This window comes from Microcaecilia unicolor, chromosome 6 (assembly GCF_901765095.1).
Source record: "Microcaecilia unicolor chromosome 6, aMicUni1.1, whole genome shotgun sequence".
Lineage (NCBI taxonomy): Eukaryota > Metazoa > Chordata > Amphibia > Gymnophiona > Siphonopidae > Microcaecilia > Microcaecilia unicolor.
Genome location: NC_044036.1, coordinates 26,287,520 through 26,300,357, shown reverse-complemented (window position 1 = coordinate 26,300,357; position 12,838 = coordinate 26,287,520). Strand labels below are relative to the sequence as shown.

The window sequence follows — 12,838 nt, the reverse complement described above, 5'->3', positions numbered from 1 at the left end:
ACGTAATAGAACATTATAATTGGTAGTGAAGGGTAAGACAAAGTTGTAATTGTAATCAATTCAACAAAATAGAATGATCAATGGTATCAAAAGCTGCAGAAATATCCAGGGTAACAGAAAAACTTAGTACCCTTATCAAAACCTGTCCTCACTCTGTCCAACAAAGATATTAATACTGTTTCAGTATCATGGTCCTTTCAGAACCCAAACTGATCTTGATCTAACATTTCATGCTGCTGTAAATATTTATCAAGTTGCTGAAACACAGCACATTCAATCAATTTTACAAAAAAAAAAGTAATTAAGAAATTGGACGATAATTGAAAATTTGTGTCTGAGTTCTGAGTTTGTTGCCAGCAGTAAAGTTTGTCTATGCTTGCTTACCATGATTTTGGATAGTAAGAGGTACAGAGCCACAATCAAATGTCCCCCGATTATTTTCAAGGTTACCTTGGCAGATATGCAAATATAACAGTGGAAATATAAAGAAAGTTGTTGTTCCATACCTTAAGCACCTTAATGCTAAGAATGCTAAAAAACAACAAAAAAAAAGCGTGATAAAATTTTTTTTATTAAAATCACAACCAGGTTGTGATATTAGATGATGCCTTTATACTAGTCCAACTTAACATATTCAGCTAATAAAAGTGTTTCTTTTTGGCCTGACAGTATCTCATCTGTTCCCTTTGGCATCTGGCTGAATTGCCACCTGACCTCTACAGACTTATGGCACCTGGAGTCATTTTTTTAAGCTAGCTTGGATTTTTCACTATTTAATCAATCCCTTCTCCTGGTTCAGCCTAGTCATTAAGCTGACAGTCCTGAGTCAGGGGACACCAATCACAGACCCTGGTAGATGTGCACCAAAACGTCTAACCACTTAATGCCGCCACTCTGCAGTGAGCAGACTTCTGCTCCACAGATGCTGCGAAAGCTGCCTTAAAAGCATCCTCTCTGTGGAGCAAAGGCTGAGCTCATGAATTGAAAATAACTTTCCAAAGTAGTGCACAGCATGCCTCCCCCTCCCCCCACTCAGCTACCGGGCTAGTCACCGTAAAATGTATTCCCCCCCCCAAACAAGTTTGTTTACATAAACTTCTACCTAATTATGTAAACTAATGTCATTCTGGATTCATAAACAAAACTAAAACTAGCAAATCCTCCCACAAACAAAATCTGTTGATGCTGACGGCTGAAAGGCAGTACAGAAAGTGAAATTATAAACCAAAAACCGTAAGGACCAGCTGTTACTGCATGTTGCATAAAGAGAGAATGGAGTGAAAAGGTAATGAAGCAAAGCACTTCATTCTCATATAACAAATGATGGAGCTGCCCCAGTCCCACAAGAGGTGAAAGGTCACAGATGCATAGGAAGAGCAGCACACTGCACATTCCTTTCCACTAGCCCCCTGGGCTCAGCTGAAGGAGGCCTGCTGTTTTGGCGATAATTTGACCAAAAACAATGGGATCAAAAGCGACGAAGGAGGCGTTTCTCTCTTAAGGGCTTCATCAAGGGACGATTGTACAAGCGCAGTGTGGGGTAAAAAAAATAATCAAAAGGCAACATAAATCATATGTGCCGCTTCTAATTCACAAAACCAAAAATGTGGCTTCAAATTAAATATAAGCTGGATTTTCAGGAACCCGCTTCAGATATCCAAAGCTCTTCACCGATATCCACAACAATCCAGCTAAAGGGCCACATTTTACTTCGGCCCTTTAGCTGGATTCTTGTGGATATCGGTGAAGAGCTTTGGATATCTGAAGCGGCTTCTAATTCACAGGCACAAAGATACATCTCTGAAAATCTTCCATCAGGATTTAGTGGGAGGCGGGGCTAGTGTTGGGCAAGACTTCTACAGTCTGTGTGCCCTGAAAATGGCAGATACAAATCAAGGTAAGGTATACACAAGAAGTTGCACATATGAGTTTAACTTGTTGGGCAGACTAGATGGACCATGCAGGTCTTTTTCTGCCGTCATCTACTATGTTACTATGTAAAAAGACTTTTGAGACTATGGCCACCAAGACCCCAATTACATTACATTGACAGGAACCAATACTGAATTTCAGAACAGACAAACGAGCTTAATAACAAATTAATATTTTGATAGATCACAAGATTACTTCCTTCCCACCTTTCAAAACATCCACTGTGGGAGGTTAAGCGAGTTAAGTCACAGAATCAAGCAAGGAACTCATCACAGGTATCCAGATTTATAGATCCATGCCTACCCACTGCTTTATACCATCAGCTCACTGGTACTACCCTTCTTTCAGAAACCCCACTACATTAAGGGCCCATTTTATCCACTCTTACCCTAGCTACGATAATGCTCAAGCACCTTTCTGACCTCATTTGCAACCTTCTTTTCCAGGGCTCTGTCCTTTCCTGGTTCTCTTCCTACCTCTCCCTCCGCACCTTTAGTGTTCACTCTGGTGGATCCTCTTCTACTTCTATCCCTCTGCCTGTCGGCGTACCTCAGGGTTCTGTTCTTGGTCCCCTCCTCTTTTCTATCTACACTTCTTCCCTTGGTTCATTAATCTCATCCCATGGCTTTTCCTACCATCTCTATGCTGATGACTCCCAAATCTACCTTTCTACCCCTGATGTCTCACCTTGCATCCAAACCAAAGTTTCAGCGTGCTTTTCTGACATTGCTGTCTGGATATCTCAACGCCACCTGAAATTAAATATGACCAAAACCGAGCTTCTCATTTTCCCCCCCAAACCCACCTCCCCGCTCCCCCCATTTTCTATTTCTGTTGATGGCTCTCTCATTCTCCCTGTCTCCTCAGCTCGAAACCTTGGAGTCATCTTTGACTCTTCTCTCTCCTTCTCTGCTCATATCCAGCAGATTGCCAAGACCTGTCATTTCTTTCTTTACAACATCCGTAAAATCCGCCCCTTTCTTTCCGAGCACTCTACCAAAACCCTCATCCACACCCTTGTCACCTCTCGTTTAGACTACTGCAATCTGCTTCTTGCTGGCCTCCCACTTAGTCACCTCTCCCCCCTCCAGTCGATTCAAAACTCTGCTGCCCGTCTCGTCTTCCGCCAGGGTCGCTTTACTCATACTACCCCTCTCCCTATCCGTTTTCGCATCCTGTTCAAACTTCTTCTACTAACCTATAAATGTACTCACTCTGCTGCTCCCCAGTATCTCTCCACACTCGTCCTTCCCTACACCCCTTCCCGTGCACTCCGCTCCATGGATAAATCTTTATCTGTTCCCTTCTCCACTACTGCCAACTCCAGACTTTGCGCCTTCTGTCTCGCTGCACCCTACGCCAGGAATAAATTTCCTGAGCCCCTACGTCTTGCCCTATCCTTGGCCACCTTTAAATCTAGACTGAAAGCCCACCTCTTTAACATTGCTTTTGACTCGTAACCAATTGTAACCACTCGCCTCCACCTACCCTCCTCTCTTTCTTCCCGTTCACATTAATTGATTTGCTTACTTTATTTATTTTTTTTGTCTATTAGATTGTAAGCTCTTTGAGCAGGGACTGTCTTTCTTCTATGTTTGTGCAGCGCTGTGTACGCCTTGTAGCGCTATAGAAATGCTAAATAGTAGTAGTAGTAGTAGTAGAACTAATCCCTTATTTTCTTACTCCTGTTACTCTATCTTATCTATCAATATATTTCATCTTTGCTTAAACCCTATGCTGTCTATTAAAATGTTTTGTGTTGACTTCGTAACATAGCATACTATGCCATACTGTATTGTTGTTTGAATATTTCTACTGCTGTAATTAGTTATTGTTTATGTTTGACTTATTCTTGTTGTACGCCTTGAATGAATTCCAAAAAGGAGGTAAAATCCTAATAAATAAACATGACCTCATTACGTTAGAAGAGGAATCAAATGGGAGACCTTGTCATATCTCTTAATATTTGTAATAAAATTATCTACTAGGTCAGGGGTTCCCAAACTTTTCGGTTCTCGGCGCACCCCTCCCCCTAGCCACATTGGTATCTGTGGCACCCTTCCCCCCCTTCCCCGCCACATAGGTCTCCTTTTCCCTTTCCTTGCAGCCCCCTCCTCTCACACCAGCACACCTTCCCCAAATCAAGCATCGCTCCTACCTTCCTTCCTACAGGTCCAGGATTGCTGCCGCTTCCTTTCCCTTCCTCCACCGCCGCTGCAGCTTACATTTTTGGGCCGTCCGCGATTCACACAGGCACTCCGGTGCCTTCCCAGTCTGCTGCATCTGGCCCTCTCTGATGAAACTTCCTTTTGCGAGGGCCAGACGTAACAGAGTGAATTCCCCACAGTGCCTGTGTGAATTGCGGACGGCCCGAAAATGATATCTGCAAGCACTGCAGCGGTGGTGGGGGAAGCAGCAGATGCTGGACCTGCGAGAGGAGAAAGTAGGGAGCGATGCGCCGCGACACCCCTGAGGAGTTTGCTGTGGTGCACCAAGGTAGAGTGCCGCACAGTTTGGGATCCGCTGTACGAGGTGGATCCTTCAATATCAGACCAAAAGAAAAAAAAGCCGATCAAAAAAGACAAAAAAAAAAATGGAACAGGAGGGTAACAGAAGTGGTTTATTACAAGTTACCCGACGTGGCCACGTTTCGCCCTCAGGCTGCGTCAGGGGTACAAAAAACTAGTAGGGGTAAAAAGCAAAGTGAACCCCTAAAAGTAGTCATACAACCACCTTACATAAGTGCTTCCCAAGCTTACTCAGCAAACTTCACAATGCTATGTTGACTGGAAGTTTGCTGAGTAAGCTTGGGAAGCACTTATGTAAGGTGGTTGTATGACTACTTTTAGGGGTTCACTTTGCTTTTTACCCCTACTAGTTTTTTGTACCCGTGATGCAGCCTGAGGGCGAAACGTGGCCACGTCGGGTAACTTGTAATAAACCACTTCTGCTGTTACCCTCCTGTTCCATTTTTTTTGTCTTTTTTGATCTGCTTTTTTTCTTTTGGTTTGCTATTTCTGTGGCAGATCTTTGCCTTTTTTTGTTTCTGTCTCCTTCAATATCAGGAAAGGTGTCCAGTGGTTCAGTTTGAGAAATGAGTCAATAGAAGGGGACACCTGTAACTGGGCATCTGCATTTACACGCTCCTTGTACACACAGAATAATCTGACTCCATCGACTTTACGTTTTTTGTACTGATCTAAAGCACTAGTTTGAAGTTGGAGTGCATACATTTTTACCGCCTCGATTCCACCCAAAATTGCTTCTGACTCGGACTCCACAGCCCTGTGGGTAAGTGTACATTTGCACACGTAAGTGCTAGAGGGGGGCCTAAAACACTACTCTGTAAGGGCATACACAAGTAGCACAGGGTGGATCTCCCACTCATGTATGTAACTTACAGTATTCTTGCCATGTTTACATGACTGCACTTAGTTCACTTCTACGGCTGGTGTAACTGTGGGCGCAAACATTAGGCATACGTTAGTATTCTATAACAGAATCCGGGCACCCGGATGCCATTAAAGAATAGGTGCATCAGAAGCAGAAAGCCTGAAAGGGAATCCGTGGGACCGTTAGCTCATTAAGGAGCAAAAGGGGCACTCAGGTAGGATTAAGATCATAGCGGAGAAACTGAATGAATTCTTTGCTTTGGTCTTTACGGAAGAACATGTAAGAGATCTGCCTGTACCGGAGATGGTTTTCAAAGGTGATGATGCGAAGGAACTGAAAGAAATATCGGTAAACCTGGAAGATGTACTGAGCCAAATCGACAAATTAAAAAGTAGTAAATCACCTGGACAGGATGGCATACATCCAAGGGTACTCTAAGAAATCAAGCATGAAATTGCTGATCTGCTAGAAATATGTAACCTCTCATTGAAATCATCCGTAGTAGCTGAAGACTGGAGAGTGGCCAATGTGAAACTGGAAGACTGGGCATCCAAATAGCAGATAAAATTTAATGTGGACAAATGAAAAGCGATGAACAATGGAAATAATAATCCAAATCATAGTTATCTGATGCTAGTGTCCACCTTGGCGATCAGCACCCAAGAAAAAGATATAGGTGTCGTTGTAGATAATACATTGAAATCTTCTGCTTAATATGCGGCGACAGCCAAAAAGCAAACAGGATGCTAGGAATTATTAGGATAGGGATGGAGTATTGCATTCAGTCTTGGTCATCATATCTCAAAAAAAGATATAGCAGAATTAGAAAAGGTCAAAGAAGTGCAACCAAAAATGATAAAAGGGATGGAAGTCATCTCATATGACGAAAGGCTAAAGATGTTAGGTCTCTTCGGCTTGGAAAAAAGATGGATGAGGAGAGATATGATTGAGGTCTACAAAATCCTGAGTGTTGTAGAACAAGTAGAAGTGAATTTATTTTTCACTTGTTCCAAAAGTACAAAGACTAGGGGACACTCAAGGAAGTTACATGTAAATACTTTTAAAACAAATAGAAGGAAATATTTTTCTACTGAACGAATAGTTAGGCTCTGGAACTCTTTGCCGGAGGATGTAGTAACAGCGGTTAGCGTATCTGGGTTTAAAAAAGGTTTTGAGAAGTTCCTGGAGAAAAAGTCCATAGTATGCTATTGAGACAGACATGGGGAATCAACTACTTTTCCTTGGATTGGTAGAATGGAATGTTACCACAATTTGGGATTCTGCCAGGTACTTGGAAGCAGGATACTGAGCTAGATGGACCATTGGTATGACCCAGTATGGCTACTCTTATGTAGGCTCTCACCACACTGCATCAGGGTACCTAAACAGAGGCACCCACTTACAGAATCTCCCCCTAAGCAGGAGATTCTATATATGGCGCCTAAAAAAAAAAAAAATTTGGTGCTGAAATCAGTGCCGACTAAGCATATTCTATAATCAGTGCCTAGATTTAGGCACCGATTATACAATATGCTTAGTTGATATTTCAGCGCCTAAATCTACGCACATCCATTTATACCAATGAAATCCCTGCGTGTAGATTTAGGTGCACTAGGCCATATTCTATAACTAGGCCACTAAATTTTGGGACACCCATGAAACGTCCAATTCTCCGCTTATAAGCACACCCCTTTTTGCCTGTGTGCATTAAAAGTTCAGTGCACATCGTTACAGAATACATGCCTAAATTCTAATCGGTGCCAATTAATGCTCATTATTGCTTAAGTGCTGTTATCAGCACTCATTAGCTTGTTAAGTTACGCACATTGTTATAGAATCCGCACCATTTTGGCACAGATCTCTAGGTGCACTATATAGAACTAGTAAAAAAGGCCCGTTTCTGATTTAAAGAAAACAGGCGCTAGCAAGGTTTTCCTCGGAGTGTGTATGTTTGAGTGTGTGTGAGAGTGACTGTGTGAGAGAGAGTGAATGTGCGAGTGTGTGTGTGTGTGACAGACAGAGAGTGAGACTGGGTGCGAGTGTGTGTGTGAGAAAGAGTATGTGCCAGGGTCCCCCCTCCCTCCCAGTTCCAGGGTTGTTGTCCCCCCCCCCCCCCGGTCTGTCTCCCAGTTGCAGGGCCCCCCCCTCCCAGTTGCAGGAGGGTCCCCCCTCCCTCCCTCCTTCCCAGTTGCAGGGTCCCCCCCCCCCTCCCAGTTGCAGGAGGGTCCCCCCTCCCTCCCTCCTTCCCAGTTGCAGGGTCCCCCCTCCCTCCCTCCCACCCAGTTGCAGGGTCGGTCGCCCTCCCTCCCTCCCAGTTGCAGGGTCTGTCTGTCTCCCCCCTCCTTTTGTCCTCCACGTTTTAAGGCACTGTCTATCCAGCTGAAACAGCTTTAGACTTGTTTCGGATGGAACAACAATTTAAAAACGACAATGTGAAGCAGCAGCTCCTAGGTTTGCTTGTTTTTGCGTATATACCAATGACGGCTGCGTAGGGGAGTGGAAACAGAGATTAACCAATGGGCTTCCTTGCTTACCATAGACTTGCTTTGCTAACTTCCACTCCTGTCTATTAAACGTCCTGCAGCATCTCATAGGTTTGATTGCTTTGTGACTTCACCCGAGGCGCAGCCAATCAGTGTGATTCATGACATCAGTTTGATCTACAGCACCTAGCAGACCACGGTTCCAGGCAGCCTCAGAATGTTGAAGGTGAGAATTATTATACAGGATGTGGGGATAATGTCTAATGCTTGGTGAGTTTACTGTATTTGTAAACGCTGTAAAAGCATGGTCATTTGAAGTTGCTTTTAATTATGATTAATTTTGTCATTTATTTTTCAAGTTCAAACTAATGTACTTAGTTGCCAACAAGAAGCAAACCAACAAGTTCTAAACTCAATTTGACTACTATAATGTAGAATACGCCAGTTGCAAAGAGTCTATTAAAAAAAACAAACTTCAAACTGCAGCCAGATTTATCTTCAAAGTATAACACTTTGAAAGAGCCTCACCACGCTCTCAAATTACACTGGCTCCCTATTAAAGCAATGATCATTTTTAAATTCTGTGCTTTTATACATCAAATATATGGTTCAGCCCCAGATTATATGCAACCACTCACTGAGCTCCCTTCACATAATGCTACTTATGGAGCAAGGAACTGCTTAAGACTCCGCCCCCCACCCCCCAATTGCAAGAAAATAATATAGAAAACAGTTCATTCAGTGGATTTCACCTACCAGGGCACTAAATGATATAATTCCCTCCCTGATAGAAATCAGATCTCAACATAATTATTCAAAATTTCATAACATCTTTAAAAAATCATTCCTCTTCAAAAAAAAATCATATAATGAATAATTGATTTCCCTTACCCAAGCCTGCTGGATAGTACTCCTTCAATTGTTTCATGCCATATCCTTTTTTGTTACCTACTATTCTAACCAAACCAAAAACATATGTTTTACACAATATTATTATTATTATGCTATACACAATAAGAATTGAATGTAATGTATTCTGTACAACTTTACAACTCTAACCAATCCGAACTTTTTACTAAAGTCTTTTATTGTTAGCCATACTGAGCTAGAAATGTCTTGGGATAATGTGGGATATAAATATCATAAACAAATAAATAAATATTCAGGACAAAATGCCAGCAACAGTAAAAATGCATAACTGGCAAGGACCACAAAAAGCTTCAGAGCATCCACAGAAAGACAGTATATCTAGAATCTCTAATAAACAAACGTATCATCTCAATAACAGCCCCAAATGAAAAGGCATCTACAGTGCTACCTGGGAAAAGGTTAGGACTGGAAGACCTGAATATGTATACCCTAAAGGAGAGGAGGAACGAGGGTGGATATGATACAGGCATTTAAATACTTGAAAGGTATTAATACAGAAACAAATATTTTTGTGGGAAGGAAAAACAGTAAAACTTGAGCATATGAATTGAGGTTGCAGGGTGGCAGACATAATGTCAAGAAACTCTTTTTCACATAGAAGATGGTTATTATTTATTTATTTATTTATTTGGATTTTGCTCACACCTTCTTCAGTAGTAGCTCAAGGTGAGTTACATTCATGTACTCTGGATATTTCTCTGTCCCAGGAGGGCTCACAATCTAAGTTAGTACCTGAGGCAATGGATGGGGTTAAGTGACTTGCCCAAGATCACAAGGAGCAGCAGTGGGATTTGAACCGATCACCTCTGGATTGCAAGACCAGTGCTCTAACCACTAGGCCACTTCTCCACTCAGCAACATTCCATGTAGAATCTCAAATAGTAGCAACATTCCATTTATTTTATTTAGATTTTGCTCACACCTTTTTCAGCAGTAGCTCAAGGTGAGTTACATTCAGGTACTCTGGATATTTCTCTGTCCCAGGAGGGCTCACAATCTAAGTTTGTGCCTGAGGCAATGGAGGGTTAAGTGACTTTCCCAAGATCACAAGGAGCAGCAGTGGGATTTGAACTGGCCACCTCTGGATTGCAAGACTGGTGCTCTAACCACTAGGCCACTCCTCCACTCAGCAACATTCCATGTAGAATCTCAAATAGTAGCAACATTCCATTTATTTTATTTAGATTTTGCTCACACCTTTTTCAGCAGTAGCTCAAGGTGAGTTACATTCAGGTACTCTGGATATTTCTCTGTCCCAGGAGGGCTCACAATCTAAGTTTGTACCTGAGGCAATGGAGGGTTAAGTGACTTTCCCAAGATCACAAGGAGCAGCAGTGGGATTTGAACTGGCCACCTCTGGATTGCAAGACCAGTGCTCTAACCACTAGGCCACTCCTCCACTCAGCAACATTCCATGTAGAATCTCAAATAGTAGCAACATTCCATTTATTTTATTTAGATTTTGCTCACACCTTTTTCAGCAGTAGCTCAAGGTGAGTTACATTCAGGTACTCTGGATATTTCTCTGTCCCAGGAGGGCTCACAATCTAAGTTTGTACCTGAGGCAATGGACGGTTAAGTGACTTGCCCCCAAGATCACAAGGAGCAGCAGTGGGATTTGATGCCTGGAATGCACGCCTGAAGGATGTGGTAGAGACAAAAACGGTGATGGAATTTGAAAAGGCATGGGATGAACAGAGGATCTGAATAGTATAAAAAATAAAACTTAAATGGTTGCATGTGTGTTTGACATGTCAAGTGGTGCTTAGATGGTAACTCTGTGAAGAAGTAAGGCTGGTGTCAGGCAAACTTGTACAGTCTGTATCCCATATATAGCAATCCAGTTTAAAATGGGCTGGAAAGAAACTCCAGTAATTGGAACACAAGGATAGTGCCTGGCAGATTTTTACGGTCTGTGTCCCTCAAATGACAAGATGGATTCAGATAGGCTGGAGTGGGCTTCAACGGTAACTCCAGAAGTTAGACTTTTACGGTCTATGTCTCAGAAATGAAAAAAAAAATGATCAAGTATTTTATATCATACTCATTAATTTAATCATGAATTGATAATGAGTGTGACTGTTGGGCAGTCTGGATGGAATGTTCAGTCCTCATCTGTTGTCATTTACTATGTTACTATGCATGTTTCTTACACTTTGGGATCATTTTACTAAAGCTTAATGCACACTAAATGTTGTGCATCCTATTTTATACCTATTGGCCACGTGGCATTTAGCACACGGTAAGCTTTGGTAAAGGGCCCTTTTAAGAAGAAAATGATCTTTAAAAAACAAAAACAGCAACACATTTTGCAGAATAAGGCCATGGGCAATTTTATAAACAAAGAGAAATCTTGGCACATTGTCTTTACGGAAGAGCTAAAGTAAGTGGCATAGCCAAGGTTTAATATTCAATGATATCTTTAGATAATCTAGGTAAACCTGTATCTTATTTCTGTGTTATATGGATGATCACATCTCACAGCAGTTACTGCTGTTTGGATATGTATAAGCATCATAATTTTTAAAAGTTCAACAACACTAACAAGCAAAGCAAAACAAAAACAAAAAAAGGAAAACAATTTAAGTATTGCTATCTTAAGGCAATATCACACTGAACCCGCTGAAGATTCTTCCCTCAGTTAACAACTGGCTTCTAGGTATCAAGGATCAGTCAATCTAGTTCTAGGCTTTTAGGCTGGTTTCTTTTTAACTCCCAATCTACTTTTAATTGGAAATTTTAGGCCTATTTTTCTCCAGGGAAATGAAGGACTACACATTCCTGCAAGCAATAAGAGAACAATAAAACCGATCAGGGTCTGGTTCAGGAGTTCTCAGTTCAGCAATCTGGTAATCCTTAAGAAAAGCACAATGGTGGGAGTACAAAGGAGACCCCCTTCTCTCTCCCCCCCCCCCCCCCTCCTTGGTCATTTCGTCTTTATATCTTGCTCCGAAGAAAATGCATGTACTATGAAAGAGCAACTGTACAGCCTGGTCAGGTTTTGGACCTATCACTCCCTCCACAAGTAAAACGATGTAAGGCTATCCAACAGTAGAACTGTTTTCTGATTTATCAGACTTAAATCACACAAGTTACACTAAAAGTAACTGCCTAAGATTAAAGTTAATAGCATTCTGGCCCTCATTCTTATAGAGAAGGCAATAAGATGTCCATACAAGTCCACGGACATTACACATTGTGATGTTTTAGTACCGCAGAACTCCAAGCTGTTTACACACGATTAAAATGTAGGCTATTAACAGGAGAGCAAAAAAAAAAAAAAAACTGATGCTAATGAAGATTTAACACAGGGATCCTGCACGCCACGATTCCAATTAACCATTTTATCTATTCTTTCCACAGACATAGGAGCCAACTTTTCAAAATTAATGGGGGTGCTAAGCCCAATGGAAATAACCCTTCCCTGGACAGATACAAGGAATTTTCTCAATATTGGGGGTGCTCAAGCACCCACAGAGTCGGCTCCAATGTCCACAGAAAGGAAAAAAAAAATAAACAGCTGTAAACACATTCAAAGGAGGAAAAAAAATCAGCTTTTATACTAGCAAAGGTACCAAGTCACAACTTGCATTAGGCGCGTGACACACGCATTCGGCTGTACTCACACTCTCACGCGCCGAGCACCCATCCTTCCTCACACGCATTCGGAGCTCGGCCTCCCCTCCGCATCATCTGCCATCTCTCCTCCTCGTCCGCGACACGGCACTTGTCCCTCAAACCCCCTCCCCGATCAAACTCGTACCTGACTCTGAGGTCGCCCACTAACAATCCTTCTCTCCGGTGCCCCGTGACCCTCCCCTATTACACTACACACATAGACACAACCTCTCTCTGTCTCTCTCCCTCCACATCCTGCCTTGCCGGAAACAGGAAGTTGCGTGACTGCGTCAGTCAGACTGAGCGCGCGGCAGGGCTGGTGAAAAGTGGAGTCGGTTGGCGCCGGCTCAGCTTTGGTGCGGTCAGTGGTCCGTAGGCGTGTGGCTGCTTTACGAATCTCTATGGGGGGGGGGGGCGCTGTGAAGAAGCGCTTTTACTAGCCGTAGTGGAAAACCTTTGAAGTCAGAATGAGCAAATATTAG

The 12,838-nt window shown here is 42.5% G+C and overlaps 1 protein-coding gene across 3 annotated transcripts in view; it reads right to left on the bottom strand.

Moving 5' to 3' along the window:
- The window catches only part of ZFYVE9 (zinc finger FYVE-type containing 9), a 170,941-nt gene extending 158,361 nt beyond the window's left edge, over positions 1 to 12,580 (bottom strand). For 2 of the 3 annotated variants that reach the window (XM_030206155.1, XM_030206157.1), the window contains exon 1: positions 12,365 to 12,551. The gene's annotated coding sequence lies outside the window, so the exon portion shown is untranslated. Of the gene's footprint in view, positions 1 to 12,364 lie in introns of all 3 variants that reach the window. The other variant, XM_030206156.1, reaches the window with a different exon arrangement.
- Between the last annotated feature and the right edge of the window lie 258 nt (positions 12,581 to 12,838).